This window comes from Rhopalosiphum maidis, chromosome 1 (genome assembly GCF_003676215.2).
Source record: "Rhopalosiphum maidis isolate BTI-1 chromosome 1, ASM367621v3, whole genome shotgun sequence".
Taxonomy (NCBI): domain Eukaryota; kingdom Metazoa; phylum Arthropoda; class Insecta; order Hemiptera; family Aphididae; genus Rhopalosiphum; species Rhopalosiphum maidis.
In genome coordinates, this window is record NC_040877.1 from 7261906 (window position 1) to 7272404 (window position 10499).

A 10499-nucleotide genomic window follows, 5' to 3' on the forward strand; every position below is an offset into this window, starting at 1 on the left:
ACTGACTGATCTATTTTTTTTAGATATATGATTGGAAGTTTGAATCAAAACGTTTGTGTCTATTTGAATTTTCGTTAACATTTCTAAGAAGGAATATATGTCCGGACGAGGTGTGTAAAAACATGAATTCAATTTTGAATGGAAGCTTTACACATCACTACACATCACTACACATACTGCACGTGATTGTCAAAGATTAGTTACGAATAGTACGTTTCTACGTATGGAAATAAATGCAAACTGACACAGTGTAATATTATTAGTTATCAATGCATTTTATTCATAAAGATAAATATTGTTAGCAATAATATCGCGGACGCACATGCGATGTACCAAAATCTTTAGCGATATTATTGCGGACGCAGTTGTGCTATTAAAAAGGTACGATAATATGATTAACGGGGCGCACTCGGGCGACGCCTGATCGGTTTGCGGGATTCGGGTCTGTGGCTCCGCTCGTCTTTTGCTCGTCTTTCGCCGTCGTTTTTGTCGCCGATTGCCGTGGCATCGATTCTTCTGGCTGCTGTGCCTGCACACCGTCGGTGATTGTTTGAAGCTCCAGTGAACGTCGGATGTCCACCGTCCTGTCTGCCCAACTCCGACGGTATATGGTCGCTCACGCCGGGTCTCGCAATATTTGGTCGGTGAACATCCGGTTCACCACCTGTGCTTTCTCCTTCAGCAGTTCAGCCTCGCCTCCGTCGCTCGTTGTGTCTAGAAAGGACGGTTAATATAGGTAAAATGCAATTATATACCTTGAGGGCAGAAACTCGCAGAGATTAAAAATATGTTTACATTATTTTATAAACCATTAAATTTTTTTACAAAATATTCAAATTAAACCCAATATGGCTAATATTCTTTATTAAATTATTTACCTCCAGATATTCCACCATATTCACCGGAGGCATCGATCATACTCCAGAAAACGTGAGTTGTTAATTATAAATTAAATAGGTATAGGATACGTTAATACATATAATATATTATGCATAATATACATTATATGTGCGTATATTCACTTCATACAAATACTCACTCGTTCTGACAACAATCTATTACTTTCAATTCCGCTGATGGTGTTATTGTTTTAGGAGACATGTGCAAGATCACTATAATTTAGTGAAGTTTCTGCAGACCTTTCAGACGTTATTGGTGTTAATAAATCACTTATCGAAGTGCTATGTCTAAACTTTAAATACGTATAACTCATTAACTACTCGCCCTAAATTCGATTTTTATGTATCAAAATATTCAGAAAAATATTCTGCTTTGGAATATGAAATTAAAACTCTATGTTGTCATTCAAAAAAATAAAAAACTTAAAAAAATATAAGGATAAAAAATATTTAAAAATATAATTTTTTAATAAAAACATTCTTTTTTAACAACTTGAAACTGTGAAAAAATAATAATTTGAATACATGCAAAATTTAAGCATAAAAATGAGGTAAGCGTGCTTAAAAAATCACCTTGTATATACAACCTCAATGGCATATCCAAAATTTCTTTAAAACGTTCACTGCGTGTCTACGTATCTTTAACGTGGTAGGGAGCCGTTGTGCACTTAATACTGTATAATGTCGAAAATCTTAATATTTAACATCTATAAGTCTACTAAAAACCACTATTTGAAGAAAAAAACTAGTATGCAGGTTTGCGCGGTGAAGGATTTATTTTAAAACTCTGAAACTTTACACGCATTGTTGGATGTTAAACTTTATTACATATAGCCCATATAATATAGGTATTATAAAATATCTACCTACATATAGTAAGTAAGAGTAAAGAATTTCAATTTCTGAACGTTTAAAATTTGAATTTAGTAAATTTCAACATGATAAATTACCGGGAAAAAATTATAAATTAATTACCTGGATTAATGTACTTGAAGAAGTCAGTGACGTGTTTACAGAGGGTAGGCCGACTAGGCCCGGGTCAACCCAATTTGTATTTGACTGTTCGGTTTTTTTTTTTTTTATTAAAAATAAATATGTTACTATTAATATTTATTATCGAATATTATTATCAGCTCCATATCCCATCTAGCCATGTGATAGGAAAATCTTAGTTATAAACACACCTACACACTACAGAACAAAACTGGTCTACCCAATTATCTCGTGCTGAACACACCACTGGAAGAAGTATAATATTTTATTAAATTACAATTTACATAGAAACTATTTATAAAAATACGTTAAGACCTATCTTTTCATTAAAACATTACCATTTCACAGGTAAGTGTACGTATGTTATCTCATCATTATCATCAAGGATTGTTGTAAGAAGTATTATAAAAAAAATAAATCACTGGTCACTAATCACAATAACGTATAAGACTGCATCATATAATATGAACTAATGTTGGTATCATGTTACATATTATAATTACGTTGATAGTCCAATAATAATTAGGTATTGTGAATGAAAAATGAGTTTACAATAAATTTATACAAATAAAATGATGCGTGCTTATGACTTTAAAATTTAATTTTAAATTATTAGCTACCTAAACCTATGTGAAGCGACAAAACTATAATCACTACTCAGTCTTGCAATATCTATTTTCACTTTTTTAAAAACCGTTTTTAGTATTGTTATTAATTATTATTATACATAGCTACTATATTATAGTGTATAATAAGATGCTATAAATTATAATCAAATAATATTTGATAAATATAAATCAAATGCATTCATGACTACAAAATAGTTTTCAAATATTCATCTCTTCGTTATTTTAATGTATTCGGTATACATTTGAACTTAAAAATATTTATTAAAAAATTGGAACTATGTATTATTGATGTTTTGTAACTATGGTAGGAATAACTCGTGAGAAAAATCGTATATTTAATTGCCAAGTTTCTTCACTCAAAAATAAAAATTTAATCATAAATAAACTTTAAAAAAAAATTGAAAAATTTCAATTTGTATTTGCAAATAATTGCAAATATTTTAAAATTATATCATTTCTAAAAAATGCTAAATAAATATTTTAAGAAAATTAAATATACATTATATTTATTTTTAAATTATTACAAAAATACGAAATCGATTTTTCCAAAAACTGCAGGTTTTCCAAAAAAATTTCCATTTTCACTAATTTTTTTATTTTGTTTTTCCCGATTAAAGAAAAGTACCATGGGAATTTTTTACTTTTGATCTCCTAAAGTACCTACTATTTGCTAAATCAGTGTTTCTTAACCATTTTGATTTCACAGAACATAATCAAAAAATAATAAAATAAAAGCATTTTTTTTTTTACTATAAATCGTGAACACAGAAAAAATACACATTTAACATATTTTAATACATTATTACATTCATCGTTCGGTTTAAAATCAAAAAATGATTATAACTAAAATAATTATTATTATAACGAAAAATTTGATCGACAGTCAAAATTGAATATCGATACAGAAAATGTTTGATATACTTAATTATACACGATGAGTATATATATATATCGTTACCATCTCTACGACATACATAAATAAACAGATATTTATAATCGTTAGATTTATTTCTTAACATTTTAAAACTATCAACACTTCAAAATTTACACGACAAAAATGAACACAAAAAACTTAAAAGTAAACGGCGCCAGGGGCAATAAGACTAAAGCCCAAGGCACAGCCACAGAAACTGTTCTCGACCGGACGGCGCCCGAGCATGGGCTGGCCACCGTGACTACCGTGGCCAGGAAAATAAGGCGTCGCGTGACCTTCAAAGACGACAGCGGTCGCGCCACTCAACTGGGCGTGACGGAGAAGACGGTCGAGTCGCCGAAGCCGACCTGCGACAAGCCGTGCGCACCGCGACGGTCCGCCGTATCCAGAATGCCGGCCAAGAACGCTCACCGACAACGAGTGTCCAGATCAGCGTCCCGCGGCACCCAATCGCGCTATGGCTGTATGCAATTTCCCTGGTGGTTGGACGATAACGTCCAAACATACATGGAACTGATGGACGCGAGGGAGCTGCAGGATAAACTGCAGCAGAAGCTCTCGCGCAAAGCGAAAAAGACAAGAACGATTGACAGGACTTCCGAAAAGCATGACCTCAGTGTCAAGCCTAAAGACCGCCGTGTTCGATTAAAACGCAAGGCGAAACTCACGGAGGAGCAAAGGTCTGGTAAGTCTCCGTCGACCGCCGAAACCGCGCGGTAATATTAGAAAGGTGGTCTTAAGGAGGTAAGTGTCTCTCTACTGTACAGTATACAGGTGTGTCGAGTGGATCACTATAACGGGTATCGTATTTTTGAATTCAATGATTTATAATATCGTTAAAAAAAAAAAAAAAAAACCATTCTGAACGGAGATATCTGAACAGTCAACCTACCAAAGGTTAGCTTATTACATACCAAAGTATATAATATTATTTCATGATGTATTTTTTTTTTTTTATTCCTGTCTAAGTAATTTATTTTAATTTAATTTTTACCGAAAACATTGCATTTATCATATTATTGATATATTCGATCATTAATCATCGTAATAGTATTTATTTATATCATATCAATATTATATTATTGTCATAAACTTTTTGACTTAATATCATCTTGTTGTAAAACAATGTGAATAATTGGTCCGTGGTTTAAACATAGGCAATAGCTTAAAATTAATCGGCATGTTTTGAAATTTTCATTGTGTATAATATCTTACAGTACAAGGTTTCTCATAAGTTTTTCTTACCACAGTTAAAAATTATCGTTAATACATTCATACTTTATAGTCTCCATTTTTTTTTTTTATAATTGTGCCATTTGTACTTCAATCTACTGTAGCAATGTACTACAGGTACGGTATTATTATTAGCAGATGACGCCGGAAAAGTAGATTATTAACAACAACAAATAATAATAATTAATATAACACTATATAGAACCCCGAATAATTTGTAGTGATTATTATTTATTTCACAATAAACAAAAAACTGTTCGGGGTGCACTTGGGTCCTGCGCCACGCGCCATTCTAGGATTATTCTCTACAACTCCGAAATTGCAATCGTTATATTCGTATAAAGCGGGGTGAGAAAAAAAGATTGTCACTCTCGTTTATCATATATTATTCGTGCTCGACATACCTAATTTGATGACGATATTTTAATTAACAGATGGTTGTGATGCGAGACGCAAGATGCGAACCTAGCTCCACCATCAAGACCCTTTGTTCCGACGTGTTTTCGTCCTGCGTTTTCTTTAACCGAAGACGGTGGTTTTTAAGCAGGACAATGAGATCGTGTTTTTCGGAAGTTCTATCAATCGTCGTTGTTCTTTTCGTACGTGAGAGCAGTTTATCCTGCACATCCTTCAAGTTCATCAACTCCATGTAAGTTTGGACGCGATCGTCCCTCAACCAGGGATACTGGATACAGCCATAACGCTGCGAGTGGTGACCGTGTGACGCACACTTGGACAAACGTTGCCGGTGGGTCTTTCTGGCCGGCAACTTGGACACGGCCGGTAGACGGTCGCGGAGCCTACGGCCTGGCGCAGGTTGGCATCGACGACTCGACCATCGTCTCCGACACGTCCGCCCGAGTGGCTCGACCGCGCTGTCAAGCTTGGTCACGCGCCGCCTTACTTTTCCGGCCACGGTAGCCTCAGCCACCACGAGCGCCGTCCGGTCGAGAACAATAAATGTTTCTGTAGCTGTGCCTACAGATGATTGTTGGGCCTTCTTATTGCCCCTGGCGCCGTTGTCCTCCACAAATGCAAAAATACGCAATACATGCCTCCAGCAGTTGAAATTAATTAGTTACACATCATAAATTCTATAAATAAAATTCACAGTGAAACATTAGTCTACGTGTATTAGTGATAAGTGATAGTATAAGTGATCTAAAATAATGTCGAATGGGGTGTCATTACAAACGTTTATAAAAAAAAAAAAAAAAAACGCCAAATTTTAATACACAGCGGAATTATTTGTTCTAATCATAAAATGATAATGAACGATTTAAAAATAGTAAGCGGTCTATTTGCTAAACATTTATCTCATCAGAATGTAATACGCTCGCCATGTGTTGTTGTCTAAAAATAATATTGAAATTGAAAATTTCACGAGCGAATAATGAGTGCTGTTATTCGGGTGACCATCAAAACGGAGTTAATATCAGCCTGATATTATGAACGTTGTTGGTTGTTAACTAAGTTTATTTGTGAAGCCATTTAGCCATATACCAATATCCTATATATGTTGTATAACTATTATAACTACACCGATTAGCCTCATACAACAACCGCTGCAGTATCTGAAATATCTCAATTATTTCGATCTAGGCTATATCACCACCATACAACAATAATTACTGTTATAAAATCCAATAACTTAGTCTTTAAAAATCAAAAAATATTATAAATGTTCACTATGACTGTTATGAGAATAATTTAGGTATCTACTATCTATTCTAATACCGAGTAAAATTACTAATGAAAAACAACTAGAAATTTATAAAATAAATAACCAAAACTTAATAGATACACGCATAAACATACACACAAACATGTTCTTAAATTTAATTCATAACATTTTAAGTTTAAATTCACTTCCTATTAAAATACTTTATTATTTTATAATACTATATACAGCCACGGCTCTATATTGGTGACTGTTGAACGATATAAGTCAATAAATAGTGGAAAAACGAATCAAATATACATTTAATTAGATCGGTGGTTCTCAATCTTTTTAGTACCGCGGCCCAAATTTACCCTGAAAAATCTTTCGCAACCCACATGGTTTCACTTTTCAAGAAGTAGTTATAAAAAACAAAATTTGTATTTTATAAATATGTATAAATTTGTGATATATATTTAGTATTTTATAGGTTTATAACCAATTTATTTTAATAAATGTACTTTTAATAATGATGTGTATGCGAAATATGTGCTTGTTTTCTCTTATGGTTAATAACAGCATTGACATCATAATTCAAAAAATTGTTCACGACCCACTGGAAATTGACTGACGACTCATCAGTGGGCCGCGACCCACACTTTGAGAAACGCTGAATTAGATAAAAAATTCAATATACATTATTATTATTTATTAGTGGCTATTACATAATAATTTTTTATTTGTGGTGTTCATCAGTTGCAGACAAATATTCTATTTTGCAGCGAATTAAACTGAAAACAACGTATGACACACATAATATTTTATCAATATATTATCATCGACATCATCATAACCGCATTATTGTTATTATTATTATTATTATTAATTATTACCAGGCTATAGACACTGTGTGATATTGGCCAAATCTGGTGTCTCTGGCCTTGAACACGGTCTCCGGCGGGCGTATATATTTTTATATACTCTATAGGGAGCAAGGGTTTTGGAAGAAAAAGTGAGGAAACTGATGGGTAAACCACTAATTCATAAGCACGACTAGTAGGGTAGCTCAGCCCACCCAGTTTTTTTATGTCGGTGTTAATAATCAATACTAGTGGTTTTTGGGCGAAATCCCCGCGGATCGCTAATGTCAATTCGGCCTACCCAGAAATAGAGGTCTAGTTACCACTATAGTATTCACGCACAATATTTCACCGAAATATATTGTACAGATGTTATGCAGAGGTTCACTGACCAAAAACTTTCTCAACAATCGGGTATATTTTATTTTGAAAACCGAGCACTTTGGTCCCGAGGATTTTGATAGTTTAACACAACGAACAGCAGCTATGACAATTTTTTCCGTCACAGCGTTCTATTTTAATAAATTAAATTGCACTATACCAACTGTCCTTTGCAGACACGAAGAAGATCGAAGAGCCGGAGAACACATCTTGCAGCTATACGCCTCCGGCCGAACCGACACCGTTGGTTTGCGTGGAGGAGAAAGCACCGGCGGCGACTACCAGCATTTCGCGCGGGGAGTCGCCGGTACAAGTACTCGCACCATGCAAACCAACGGTGCTAACGGTTAGGAAAAAGCTTTTAAAATTAAAAGAAAAGATTGAATCAAGAAAGTTGCAGGCAAAACAGAGAACAGACCCGGAGACCTAAGACAGTGACGTATGTGATGCTGTGCCTCGCCACCCTCTCACCGCCGTCCCTATAACGTATGTGACCCCCCGCACAACGGTCCGAAACATCATTCAAAATTTTAATTTTTATGTTTTTTTTTTTTTTTAATAAAATCGTTATCTGCACACCCTAGGGAATAGGCAAACAGGGTTACAACCTTCTAGGTCCAATTTCACGGACACAGTGTAGCATCGTTCGCAAGATATTTTCTTATTTCTATCCCTATCACGTAGTATTTCGTTGTCTTACTTGTACGTAATATACGGCCGTTGTATAAATACTTTTATAACCACAAATACTGTTAATATAAATCATGAGTATCCTTGAATATTACAAAAGACTAAAAATAGATTTTGATTTTTTTTTTTCTATTTTATATCGTACTACAAATATTTAAAAAAATTGATTTTGAGCGTTTTGTTATTTGTTAAAGAGTGCCACTTAAAATTACGCAATTTTTTCATTTGTAGAACAAATGGAAACTATAGAGCAAGTCCTTAGCTATTCAAAAACCAACATTTTTTACGACGTATGTGATGCTGTGCCTCGACACCCTCTCCCCACCGTCCCTATAACGTACGCGGTAATCTCCCTCGTGCCCCTCCACCCGATAATTCCCATTACATACGCAATGGGCCTCGCCAGCCTCTCCCCGACAACCCAATGACGTACGGTACCAGCAATGTGCATCTCTATAACGTTCGTTCTAAAGTTCACCGCCCCCAGTGGGTTAGGCACCCTAATAATAACTTCTACGTGTAGGGCATAACGTGTAACGTGTATTTTATATACAGTAGAACTCCGATTATCCGAACGCCAATCATCCGGACGAGTAAAAAAAAGCTTTTTTTGGCTTAAAAATACGTCACATATTATAATTAAGGCTTATTTTGTTTCAGATAAATATATAATAAAATTATTTGTTTATGGTTACGAATTTTAAATTATATTACGTATATATTAATGATAAATACATACATACAATATATTCATACAGTTATATAACTTTTCATGTATCATACGCCAATCATCCGGGTATTTGCTTGTCCGGACCGCCCTTGACATTAATTAGTCCGGATAATCGGAGTTCTACTGTGTATAAAATATACTATTGTTTTGTATAATATTTTAATACGAGTACATTGTTAAAATGTATATTATACTTGTGAAAATAAATAAATTTCTTATCAAATAAATACCGGTTCGTATTATGTTTGACTAATTACTTAATTAGCATAATAAATATTACATATTAAAAAAAAAAAGCGGATATCACTCTGCTGTATAATAGAGATGGAGAGTAGGTCACTATAGTGGATGTGTTAAATTTGAATACAATGACAGGTATCATTGTATACGTCATACGAAAAACAATTCTGAACGGAGATGATTTATCAATATCTGTCATAGAATTGTTCATTTGAAACGCACTACGTTATGTAAGTATATTCCTATAACCTATATAAGTATGAGAAAATTAATAGAATTAATTTCGTAAGATAACTAAGTTTTGTATGACTTTAAAATTGTTTTATTTTAAAATTCTAAACAATAAGGAACATGTGGTATATACCTATATTAAACGTGTTATAGTATAAACTATTTTTTCGCCTATTTGAAACATTTAAATTCAACACATAGTTTTTTCTAATTGTTGGCAATTCTTTGAAAACGAATGATTGATAAAAACTAAATCTGAGTCAAAAATTTTTTTTCAAGAAAAAAGAAAATTTTTTACGTAGTATAATATATATATATATATATATTCCAATACACGTCCAAAATATACGTTTAAAAAAATGTTTACTTTTCAAAATTGTCCAGCCTCTATGTAAGATAAAGCAATGGCCAGTACGGGTAATGAGTGATGACAGTCAGATAGTATATGTTTTTTATCATAAAATATAATATATTACGTTTTATATAAGGGCAATATAGGACGATTGTAGGTTGTTGTATTAAATATACAAATATTACAAGATAATTGCGACATTAAATATAAAAGTATGTATGACGTTATAATATTACGCTAAGTGATAATAATAATTTTGAAAATTAATTTGCATAATTATTATTAAAATCAACCAGATACATATTATGTTAAAGCTAAAACTAAGATTCAAAATTATAAAACAAAAAAATACGCTTGTTTACAAATAAATGTAATACCACCCGATACCGGCTTTAATTTACTATTTCAGATTTCAGATATTTCAACAAAAATAAGGACAGTATGTGATGCTCCTAAATCCGTGGTTCTATAGGTTGCAGCCTGCACTGTTTACACTTTAATTCGTGTCTGTATCGACCGTAACAAAACTACTGATATGCGACTATGCGAGTAAAACCGTAGGAAATAGCTGAAATTCGTGTATATTAAAGATTAATTATACAACTCATGTCAGAATACATTAAAAATTGATTAATTAATTAATTAATGGTTCAAAAAAATGTTACAT

General features: G+C 33.2%; 1 long non-coding RNA gene across 1 annotated transcript; it reads left to right on the forward strand.

Annotated features, from left to right (window-relative positions):
* LOC113560051 lies at positions 1-9172 on the forward strand. The gene is made up of 3 exons (XR_003406106.1): positions 1-736; positions 885-930; positions 7766-9172. It is a non-coding gene; the product is annotated as an uncharacterized LOC113560051 (long non-coding RNA).
* The last annotated feature ends 1327 nt before the right edge of the window (positions 9173-10499 follow it).